The sequence below is a fragment of the Canis aureus genome, chromosome 8 (genome assembly GCF_053574225.1).
Source record: "Canis aureus isolate CA01 chromosome 8, VMU_Caureus_v.1.0, whole genome shotgun sequence".
Taxonomy (NCBI): domain Eukaryota; kingdom Metazoa; phylum Chordata; class Mammalia; order Carnivora; family Canidae; genus Canis; species Canis aureus.
Genome location: NC_135618.1, coordinates 32965264 through 32976983, shown reverse-complemented (window position 1 = coordinate 32976983; position 11720 = coordinate 32965264). Strand labels below are relative to the sequence as shown.

The 11720-nt window shown below is 38.7% G+C and overlaps 1 long non-coding RNA gene across 2 annotated transcripts; it reads left to right on the top strand.

Moving 5' to 3' along the window:
- The first annotated feature begins 5382 nt into the window (after window positions 1-5382).
- On the top strand, window positions 5383-11169 carry LOC144318074 (uncharacterized). 2 transcript variants are annotated; one of them, XR_013383929.1, is made up of 4 exons: window positions 5383-5457; window positions 6764-6992; window positions 8599-8724; window positions 10913-11169. It is a non-coding gene; the product is annotated as an uncharacterized LOC144318074 (long non-coding RNA). The 2 variants fall into 2 exon arrangements; XR_013383928.1 differs by having other exon boundaries at window positions 5388-5457; window positions 6761-6992.
- The last annotated feature ends 551 nt before the right edge of the window (window positions 11170-11720 follow it).

The following is an 11720-nucleotide window of genomic DNA, read 5'->3' as shown; positions in this document are numbered from 1 at the left end:
GAAAAAGAAAGAAAGAAAGAAAGAAGAAAAGGAAACAGAAAAGAGGATGGTTAGAGTACCAGGAGGCAGGAATGAGAAGAAAGCATTATCTTCACCCCAGGGAGAATTTTAGTTTTATGCTTAGTTGAGCTATTGAATTATGTCAGTGCACAAACCTGCAGAAGTCTGGGGCAGCAAGATATGACTAGCAAATAAGAAATAACTTTATATCTCAATTGTAGAAACTATTTATAAAATGAAGGTTTTACATGACTAAGAGCATCCAAACTGGAACTGAATGACCATGGACCAGTGATATTTCTGACGACTTGGTCTAGATTAGTAATTTTCAAACTATAGTCCTCATTGGAGTTCCTCAGTGGGCCTCAGGAACCATGCAGGAAGGGAGCAGCCAAGGTTTCCATCCTCTTGCCTTCAATCAGGACAGCTCTTGATTAGCTTTACATCTTAAGGTTCCAAGTGAAGAAGTGAAAAAAAGTCTTTTAAAAAGTTAATAATATTTGAAAACTGCTAGTCTATATTTCATTGCTTCCCAAATTTGGCTGTGCATCAGAATCCAGGAGGAGCATCATAAAATTACTAGTTTCTGGGTATTTTTCCATATCTGCTAAATTGGAATCTATACTGCTAGGTTGTAATATCTGTATTTTTGCCAAGCTCCCAGGCAGGTTTTATTCAGTTGGCTTTTGCAACCAATGACCTCTAAGTTTTTTTCCTTCCAAATTTTAAGACTCTATAATTCTTTTTAAAATTCAGTTATAACTAGAAAAAAAAAAAGCACAACCACAGACAGCTCCTACTTCCACGCTTGTGGATTATCAGAAGGACTGGATCAAGAAATGAAAAACTTAAAATAGATGCCTAACACCAGTAGCCCAAACTTGGTTTATGAGATACGAAAAAGTGGTGGGTGAAAATGAAATATTTATTGCTTGAGTAAATATAACAATGCCTAAGCAATAAGCAACCCTAACATGTACTGAGGATAAAATAACAAAAAGGGAAAATAGAATCTAAATAAAGGAGAAAGGAACAAACTTTCTTGCAGATTATGGGTATTCAATACGTTGTTAAGATTTTTAAATATAAACTCTTGTTTACAACTTGTAACAACTATATGATATACATCATATTGTTATTCTAATTTTAAGGAAACTGAGGTTTAGAAAGGGTAAATAATTTTCCCAAAGCCACAAAGTTCATGTATATTGATGTCAGTATTAGAATGTATATTTTCTCTCTTTTTTTTAAAGATTTTATTTATTCATTCATGAAAGACACACAGACAGAGAGGCAGAGACACAGGCAGAGGGAAAAGCAGGCCCCATGCAGGGGGCCCGACGTGGGACTCAATCCTGGGACCCCAGGATCACACCCCAGGCTGAAGGAGGTGCTAAACCGCTGAGCCACCTGGGCTGCCCAGAATGTATATTTTCCATCTCCAAAGTCAAAGTTTCTTCCTAATGCATTACCCTGACCCAGGGTAAGATTAGGAATTAGGATATTTTAATTGGTTAATTCCAGGAGATGTAATGAATGGTGGAGACTGGTGTAGAGTCTATTCTCTCTCTCTCTCTCTCTCTCTCTCTGTCACGCACACACATAGACACACACACACACACACACACACACTCCTCCTCCCATGCCTTTCAAAGATATGAAAGCCAAGAGAAAGAAAAACAAAGCAAAAGATGATTAGTCCCCTACCAACATTTGTATTTTTTTTTCCATTTCAGCACCACAGATACCAGGAGGCTCAGAATTTTATTTGAAGAAATGAACAAGGGATTTGGAGACAGAATCATGGTTCATGTACAGCTTGTGACTTTCCTTATTTCTAGGATGGGGTAATAACACCACTCTCACAGAGTGTTGCGTGGATTAAATGAGACCTTTGGCAATGATGAGGCATCCTTCATATGACAGGGATTCTAGATCCCTTAGAAAGGAATGGTTGTGTTGTACTATCTTCTATCAAAAGGAAACAGGTCTAATCAAGGCAACCTGAGAGGCAGCAGATTATGGATGTGGTATGCATGCCAATGTCCACATAGTTCATGTAAGAATGTATTCCATCATTTGTTCATCCATTCATGTCACAAGCATTTACTGAGCACCTCGTCCATGCACAGTCATATGCCTGGAAACATGGAGAAGGCACCTGCTCATATGAAATGCAAATTCTATATGAGGAGAGATAAATAAAACCAAGTAAAGTCCAAAATAAAATAATTTAAGATGTGTAGGAACTATGAAAAAAGTCAGGTGACAATGAAATCAAGACTTCCTGGGGTCCTGGGAGTATGTGAAAGAGGGAGGTCAGAGAGGACCTTTCTGAGGCAGGGTCACTTGACTGAGAACTGAAGAATATAAAGAAAATTCACTCAATGGTGTAGCTGAAAGAGAATTCTGGCAGAGAAAAGAGAAGTTCCAAAGCCCCTGCCCCTCCAGCTGAGACCCTTGTTCCTGGTGTAGCACATCTCACCTCTAGCTCTCCTAGAGGAGAGCACAGCTCTGATCGCCTGGTTCCGGGATCCTGAAATTTTCCCTCTTGCCGACGCGTTGCATCTTGGGTGTCAGAATATTACTGGCCACGGGCATCAAGGGGTATGATGCTCTTACTTGGGGTCCCTTTTGTTCTTTCTGGTATTCAAAATGAAAGGCTCCTTGTTTGAACTTCATTCTCATTTTTCTAGCTAAGCAGTACTACTACAGATTCCTAGGAATGTACCTTTTTATTATTTTCTTGGACATGGCACTTAAAAATGTAGGTAATAAGTAAATTTTAACATCTAATTATCTACACTTTCAAGGCTAAAGTATGGATATGCAAAGCTGGATAGAAAAAAAAGTCTCTAAAGTTGGGGTAATTAAAGATCTTGGGGGTCCTGGGGGTCCTTGGGGGTGTGTGATAGTGACTTGCTAATTATAAAAGCTACTATTAGTTTCTAATTTCTGCTCTAAATTGTAAGAGTCAGAATTTCCAGGAGGGGCATATAATCTGAGGAGTTTTTGTTTCAATGGCAGTCTTGTCGATAGTTAGCTGTTTATTGATGACTTGCTGCAGGGGTGGTCCAAGAACCAGTTCTCATAAATATGCATCAGTATCTTGAGTGAAGAAAAGGCAAATTAACTTCCTGTGTTAGCAGAAGATTCTAAATGTGAATGTGGAGAATAGCATCAGAGAACCAGACTGCACTTCAACTAACCATGAGAGGTTTATTCAACAAGTGAAAAATGAATGATCCAAAGTTTATTCTCTTATGCCCCCCTTAGAATATCCACTAGAAGTAATGTGGATTTTAAAAATGCCTAGAAGTTAATCAAATATGGGAAAAACAGAAAATGCAAAGACTGACCTTTTATCTACCTGCTTCTAGTCTCCCTCCTTGACCCAATATGACAGATTAGCCTTTTCCCTAGCACCTGGCAGAAAGTGGATGGAAGCACAACACTGTGTGTCTCTCATTTTTGATAGTTTTGGAGGCAAGACTGGACAGTGAGAATACACCAGCAAGAAGGTAGAGCAATACAACAGGGTTTCATGGGTGAGTGTTTGCAGTCGAGGAAAAACAGTCACTTTTTAAAGATGTGTCTGTATAAATAACACCTTCCAAGGAGCTACTAAAGGTCTTAGAGGTCTAGGTAGAGGGTATTTTAGGCTCATGTGTGGATCTCAAACTTCTGTGACTGCCATAAAACACAGCGCTAAAAGTGAAGCTCAACTTCACCTCAAAATCTTGCTTTCGTTTCCTTTCTTCACAATAAAATTCTCTTTGCTCTAATGATCTCATTGCATACACTCCTTTAACACTAAGCCCTTCACTGTCATATGGAAAAAAAGGGATCATAGAAATAATTACAAAATAAATATCTATGTTATTCCCTCTCCTTTTGAGACTAGACCATGGAGAATTAAAAAGATATAGGGATAAAAATGAAATAAAAAATTGAGTTATCTAAAAGATCATGTTATAGATTTTAGTTTGAGTGTGTTAGTAGGATATCTCCATTTTCAGTCATTATTCATTCATTCATTGATAGTTATTGAGCACTTAACAGTGCACCAGGCATTGTGCTAAATCCTGAAGATTTAGCAGTGAGCAAGATCAACACATTCTTCTTAGAGATTATCATTGAGTGAGGGAGGTAGAAAATTAAGCATTGCCAATAGAGTTATAAATGCTATGATAGAGAAATACATGTTTCTCTAAGCAGGGTCAGAGGTGGAGGTCAAGGAGGGCTCCCAGAAGAACAATGTTCATCTTGACCCTTAAAGGATAAAAAGAAAAGTGAGCAGGAGAAAAGGGAAGGATGTAAGAATATGGAGTAGTTCAAATGAGTGAGAAGTGACGTGTGCATGTGCGTATGTGCATACGTGTGTGTGCACGTGTGTGTGTGTGTGTGTGCACTGCTGCAACTATTTCTGGGACCAAAAGCAACAATTGTTAGGGACCCAGATTTAACAAGGGTGAATCTGCTCAGGAAAAATAGTGTATGTGCTTTATTTTGTTGTTTTGATGATTATTTTCTGGAACAGTGGCTTTTTTTTAAACCTTGACCTACGTAAGACATACATTTACTTTATGACTAAGCACACATTTATATGAAATAAATGTTTTATTAAACAATACCTACCTCACTGAAGTGTAAGGCATTCATACTTTCTAATCTTTCTCTGTTTTTATTATGATAAAATATGTAACATAAAATGTATTATGTGAACCATTTTTAAGTGCACAGATCAGCAACATTACATACTTTTACACTGTTGTGCCAGCACTACCACCATCCACCTCTAGAACTTTTGTCATCTTCCCAAGCTGAAACTTGCACCCACAAAACAGTAAGTCCCACAGCCCCATCCCCTAGAGCCCAGCGGCTACCCTTCTACTTTCTAGCTCTATGAATTTGACTAGTCCAGTACTTCCTGTAAGTGAAATTCATACGGTATTTGCCTGCTGTTAATGGCTCATTTCACGTAAACTAATGTCTTTAAGTTTCATGTATGTTGTAGTTTGTGTGAGAATTTTCTTCCTTTTCAAGTTTTTCTCCAATTTTAAAAGTTAGGATTCTGAAAGCTTTACATATAACTTAACAGCAACTCTATATTTTTTCTATTTTATTCTAAAAATGCAGGTTTAGACCTTCTGAAATTTTCTTGTCCCACCCACAAGTTAAAATTCACAGTTTAAAAACTCCTCATCAGTAGTATTTCCTGAAGCTAAGTCTGAGTTAAAGCAAATACAAGGCACAGATTCAGGAATAATGTGAGATGAAGAAAAATAAAGAAATATAAAATGGGACCAGTTAATTTGCGTTCGTATTGTGTGCACATTATGAGCTCAGATGCGTATGTTCTGTATTCCTTGTGTTCTGGAATGATAGTGACATTATGAAGTCTAAGAACCAATGGCAGACCCTAAACCATGATAATATGAGGAATCACTGGAAAAAGTGAGAATGCTTAGCCCAGCAAATGTGATCATATTTTAAATATTAAGGGTTCTTATAATTTCTCTAACTGGTATTATCACATGGTATGGTAATAATGATGGCCTACACTTAAGGGACAATATATATTAGCACTTTTCTTGGAGTTTGTGGCAGAAACATTACTATATACTCACCTAACCTACTTCCTCTTCTCCCTGGAAGGCCCCAGCCTTCATTTCCCAGCCCTTTTATGTTCAGATGTGGCACATGACTAGTTCTGGCCAATGGAATGTGGGAAGAAGAGATGGGCGACAGCTCTAGACGATGGTGGCTAACAGCCTGTCTGCCTTTTCCACTTTGTTGGTTGACCATTATCACTGGATCCACCAGAGAGGATCCAGTAGAAGTATCTGCTGTCCTAGTGGGCAATGATGCTCCCGTATAGAAGCAGCCTGGAGATAGGTAATATTGTTTTCCTCATAGGTATTATACAAATGGAGAAATGAGACCAGAGAGTTTAAGTAACTTGCCCAAAGTCACAGAACTGTTAAGTGTTGGGGACAAATTTCAAGACAAGCCAGTTTGTTCCAGAGTCTGTGCTCTTCACCACCAGATCTACCCCTTGGTTCTGAGTAGCATTTAACTCATTTAATTCTTACAGCAATTCCATGAGGTGTTATCCCCATTCCTTCGGGGGAGAAACTGAATTTGAGGAAGGATAAATGGTTACTAAACTCCAGAATTAACATTTGAGTCCAAGGTTGTAAGACTCCAGAGCTATTTTCAATACGCCAGGCCTTTTGCAGCATTAGCTACACAATGTAGATAAAGGAGTTCTGCAATTCTGGAGAGCAGAGGAAGCCATAAGGAGTGGATGTTCCAAGAAAATCCATTTTGACTTAATGATGGAAGATTTTTCTAACGACTTGATCTGTTCAAGCTGCCTCATGAGGCAGCGGTTCCCCGTCACAGGGTTGCCACACAGGCCAGAGGATCCTTTAGGGTAGACAGACATTTTAAAGATGATTTATCGCATGTGGCATGTGTTGTACCTCGTGATCTCTAAAAAGCTTTCGAATTTTGAAATTCTGTGATAAGGACCTGCTAGGAGGTCTGCACTTGAGATTCGAGAGTGGCAAAGACCATACTGCAGAGCCATCCGTGAAGTGACAATCTGTGGGACCCGAAAGCGGCAGGTTAGAGAGAGTTAATCATTAGTGGTCCATAGACTCTATTACCTACAATAACTCTATTAGCTACTTGCTATTGTTAGACTCAGATGCCGGTTGCAGGCGGAGGCTTGATCGACCTCTGTTCCAATTAGCAGGCAGAGGAACCTGGTTGTGAGCCTGGGATGTTGCTGAAGGCAAGGAAACCACCTCAAAGAGACGAGACAGAAGAGGACCAGATGTGAATGTTTTATGGCCCGACAGGCCATTTCCTTGCCCTGCCCCCGTCTGGAGACTCCCCGTCCTGAGACACATCCACTCTGCTTCAAGAAGGCTGACTGACCCGGACCAGCAGCTTCCTCGCTTAATGTATTCATCGTGTCTGAGGTCAGCTTTAATTTTTCAGGTCCTCATCTCCCTGCCTGGGGATAAGTGCATAAAAAGCTCATCATCAAAACATCGTGCCCTCAACTCCACAAGTCTTTTGGTATCCTCTTCAGGATTTCAAAAACACAGGCAAAATGCAAGTCACATTTTACATCCGATGTGGGATAATTTTTTTCTCTGCTTTACAGTATGTGCCAAATTTGATTCCTGTGACAATTCATATTGTACAAAGTGAAAGGAAGCTTTCAGCCTGTTCTTTTTTTCTTCCTTCCATATGGCTGATTGATTCATCTCATACTACAAACTCTTTTTCTTACTAAAATGTGATCTCTGGTGCTTTAAATGAATATATCATTGCATAAATGGTGCAGCATGGCACAGTGTTTCCATTTCAAAGCACAAGCTATGGAGTTGGAGAGAACTGGGATTGAAATACAGCCCTGACTACTTATTAGCTTTGAAACAGCGAGCAAGTCACTTAAATTTCTGGGCCTCCATTCCCTTAACTGCAAAATCTGGGTTAAGTCTGAAGCTACAAATTCCTTCCCTTGACCTAACAGTTTTCATATCTCTTGATTACTTTATTTAACATTTTTTCACTTGGCAAACAATATCCATTGCCCTACTTCTGTGTGCCAGGCTCAGTATTAGGCATCAGGGAGATAGCAATGACTAAAGCAGCATGATCTCTGACATAATGGAGCTTAGAGTATGCTAGAGAATGTAAGTTAAATAACCAATTACTCAATCGCTTAATTACAATTGTGAGCAATGCGATGAAGAAGAAGAATGGGGCTTAAAAAGAATGATCGATAGGGAATGTGGGGAAGGAAGATCCTACCTACCCTCTTTGGGTCTCTGGTTGGGCCTAAGAATAACAGATTAGCAGGAGAAAAGCATGAAAATTTTATTAAATTATTACATGTGAGAGCCTTCATAAGAGAATGAAGACCCAGAGAAGTGACTGGAACAGGAAGCTTTTATACCTTTTCGACAAAGGAATGATACATTTGTGAGGAATTGATAAGACAAATAGGTTGAGGCCAGGAATAGTAAATAGTGAAGTACGTAGGAAGATAAAGGTGAGTGTGTAACCAGGTTTGTTTGTACACATTTCTCAACCCCAAATTCCCCATGATAAAAATGTCTTTCTTCCTTCTGTAGAGGGAGAGGACCTTTCACAAGGGAGCTTTATCTCTTGCTTTTAGAAAGAAAAAACAGGGTTAGAACATTCTTCTTGCACCTGCTTTTTCCTTAGTGTCTTAATCACTTAAGAAGTACGTGATTAAGAAATAAGTGATAATAATAAATAATCATTATGCCAAAGTGGCATATTTTGGGGTGATATATTCTAGTTTCCTTTGAGAGCATGACCTATTCTGGAGGATTAGAGAAGGCTGACCTGAGAATCATTTAGGTTAACTTTATTTATTCATTCACTCATTTATTCATTCATGTATTTATTATGTATTCAACAAGTATTTACTCAACACTGAACATATCCCAGGCATTCTCATAGGTTTTAGGGCTATTTTGGAGAAAAGAAGACAAAATCCTCCCAAAGAGCTTCAAATCTAATGATGTTTTTTTCCAATTTCATTCTCAGTACAAAATATGCTATTGGAGACTGAGGAAAATTTGTTATAAGACAATAAAATGGAGAAGGCATTTTGAGGTGAAAGTACTGGCATTTATTTTATGGGAGAGAAGAAAAACAGAAAAGAAATTTAAAGTAAGTTAAGGTAAAGCTTTGGCTGAGAGGAATGTGGAGAAGAAAAATTTATGTATAAAACTTGGTAATTTGTCTGGGGAACTTAGTTTGATGCCAGAATGAGTTCTGATGAGAATATTACTGAGAGCCGTTACTCAGCTCTCTGATTTGGTTGGATGCTTATTCCTTCTAGAATAAATGGTGACATTGTTCACTAGCTTACAGACTCAATGACAAAGCAGAGCAAGCTACATAATCTGTGAATTTTGCTGTCAAATTCAAATAACATTCCGATACCAATTTCGAAAATCAGGAGCAGTTTTCCTCATTATGAGCATTCTATTTCTTCTTAGTGTTGAGAAAAATTTGCACTGTGGTTTGTTGGTTGTACTTTGTTAACATGTAAATGCGACCATGGATTCCATATTTGCAGATGCAATAATCATTAACCTGCCTACCCCAACAAATGGGTATTGCATATGGGATGTTCAGTTTAGCAACAGGACTGTTGGTTTTGCTTCTAAATATCCCCAAGTATCCACTCTTCTCTCCATCATCAGCTTTTCTAAGTCACAGTCACCTCTAGCCTGGAATAATTACCATAGCCTCTCAATTGGTCTACAATGCATTTATTTTGACCAATCCACTCTACCCCTTTCACACTATGGTCAGAATGACCTTTTCAAATATGCAAACCTGGTTATGCCACTTTCTGCTTATCATCTTCATGATTACGACAGAAGCTCTCTGTGATATTGACTGGTCTTTCTCCTATCTCCCTCTTTAGCTTCATCATGAGTGAGGTCCTCCCTGACCTTCAGTATTCAAAACACAAAGACTTCCACTTGGGCTTTGTCTCACTCTAAGCCTTTGCATGTGCTTACTTCCCCTTTCTAGAAAGGCTGGGAGCAGATGCATGTGCTATCATTTCAACCCCCTTCCTCCAGTGGCCTGGAGAAACTCCAAGTCTAGATCAATGTGTTTTCTTGGTGTGTACAGTAGGTGCCTACTGCAGGTACTGTGAAGAAAGTCACAGTGATTTTAAACACTATTAAGGACTCTAAGATCTATGTGTCATAAAAATGATTTGAAATTTTCAGGTTACAAATAACTGTAACTTGAATTTTCATGGGTGTTTCCCCTTTTACGATACAGATTGAATTATTTTAAGATTTATAATATGAACTTTGACATAATTTATCTTAATTTGTAAAGGACATCCACCAACTTCCAAATCTCCCTTAGGATAGTGAAGTTCTCAGGGAATATTCTCATGTGTTCAGGAACCAGTCTCTTGGCACAAGTTTATCTCATACGTAGGCTCCTTCTCATTGATATTTCCCGCCAGATAAGCTGCTTAAAAAGGCTCTTCTTAATATAAGAATTTGAAAGTCCATACCAAGATTTAAGTTCCAGTGTTCTCAAAGACTCCAAATGCTGAGGTGCCAAGATGATGTCATATTCACTTTAAAATCCCTATGTTGGAGGCGTACCCTATTCTGCCTAAAGCAAATCCTCTGTACAGGTGACTGGATAGAAGGATGGACACTACGCTGTCTGTGATTGTTAATTTTATCTGACAACGTGGCTGGTCTCTGATGTCTAGCTGTTTGGTCAAACACCAGTCTAGATCTTACTGTGAAAGTATTTTTTAACATCGATATGGATGGAACTGGAGGGCATCATGCTGAGTGAAGTAAATCAATCAGAGAAAGATGATTTTCATATGGTTTCACTCATATGTGGAATTTAAGAAAAGAGTCCATAAGGGAAAGGAAGAAACTTAATGGGGGAAAAATTAGAGAGGAAGTCAAACTATGAAAGATTCTTGACAGTGGGAAACAGAGGGTTGTCGGAGGGGAGGTGGGTGTGGGAATGGGGTAACTGTGTGATGGGCATTAAGGAGGGAATGTCATGTGATGGACACTGGATATTTTTTTAAGATTTTATTTTTTATTTTTTATCGATTCATGACAGACATAGAGAGAGAGAGAGAGGCAGAGAGACACATGCAGAGGGAGAAGCAGGCTCTTGCTGGGAGCCTGACAAAGGACTCGATCCCGGGACTCTAGGGTGGCACCCTGGGCCAAAGGCAGGAGCTAAACTGCTGAGCCACCCAGGGATCCTCTGAACACTGGATGTTATACTATATGTTGGCAAATTGAATTTAAATGAAAAAAAAATGAAATTCATAAAATTTTTTTAAAAGTATTTTTTAGATGTATACACTTAAATCATCAGACTTGGAGTAAATTGGTGGGCTTCATTAAATCAGAGGTCTTAAGAAAAAAGACTGAGATCCCCAGAGGAAGAACAAATTCTGCCTTCAGACTGCTTTTGGCTCAAGACTGCAACATTGACTCTTGCCAGGATTTCCATCCTGTTGGCCTGCCCCACAGAATTTTCAGACTTGCCAGCCCTCACAATCACATGGACTAACTTCTTAAAATAAATCTCAAATATCTCTGTCTCTGTTTCTGCATCCTATTAGTTCTGTTTATCTGAAGAACTGTCAGTATTACGCTATCTTCTCCACCTACTAGCCCACTTCCATAGACATTTAATAAAGTCCCTTCCTTTCTGCTTAGTTAAAAGATCCAAAATGCTAACCCCCCAAAAAACAATACATTCAAAATCTTCATGTAAATGTATTCTTTGTAAATTGTTACATAAGTCACCAAATATGATAGGTTGAATAATAGCCTCTTAAAGATGTTGAAGTCTTAACTGTCAGAACCTGTGAATATATTACTTTATATGGCAAAAGGGGCTTGGCACACTGACTAAAATTCTTAAGATGGAGAGATTATCCTGGATTATCTGGGTGGATTCAATGCAAACATTATGTCCTTATGAGAATAAGGTAGGAGGATAAGCTTAAGAGGACTGTGATGTGATAACAGAATCAGAGATTGGAATAATGTGGCCAAGAGCTAAGAAATGTGCTAAGAAATGTGACTATGGAATAACTTAGGGAATATGGTAAGCTTCTAGAAGCTGGAAGAAAGACAAGGAAT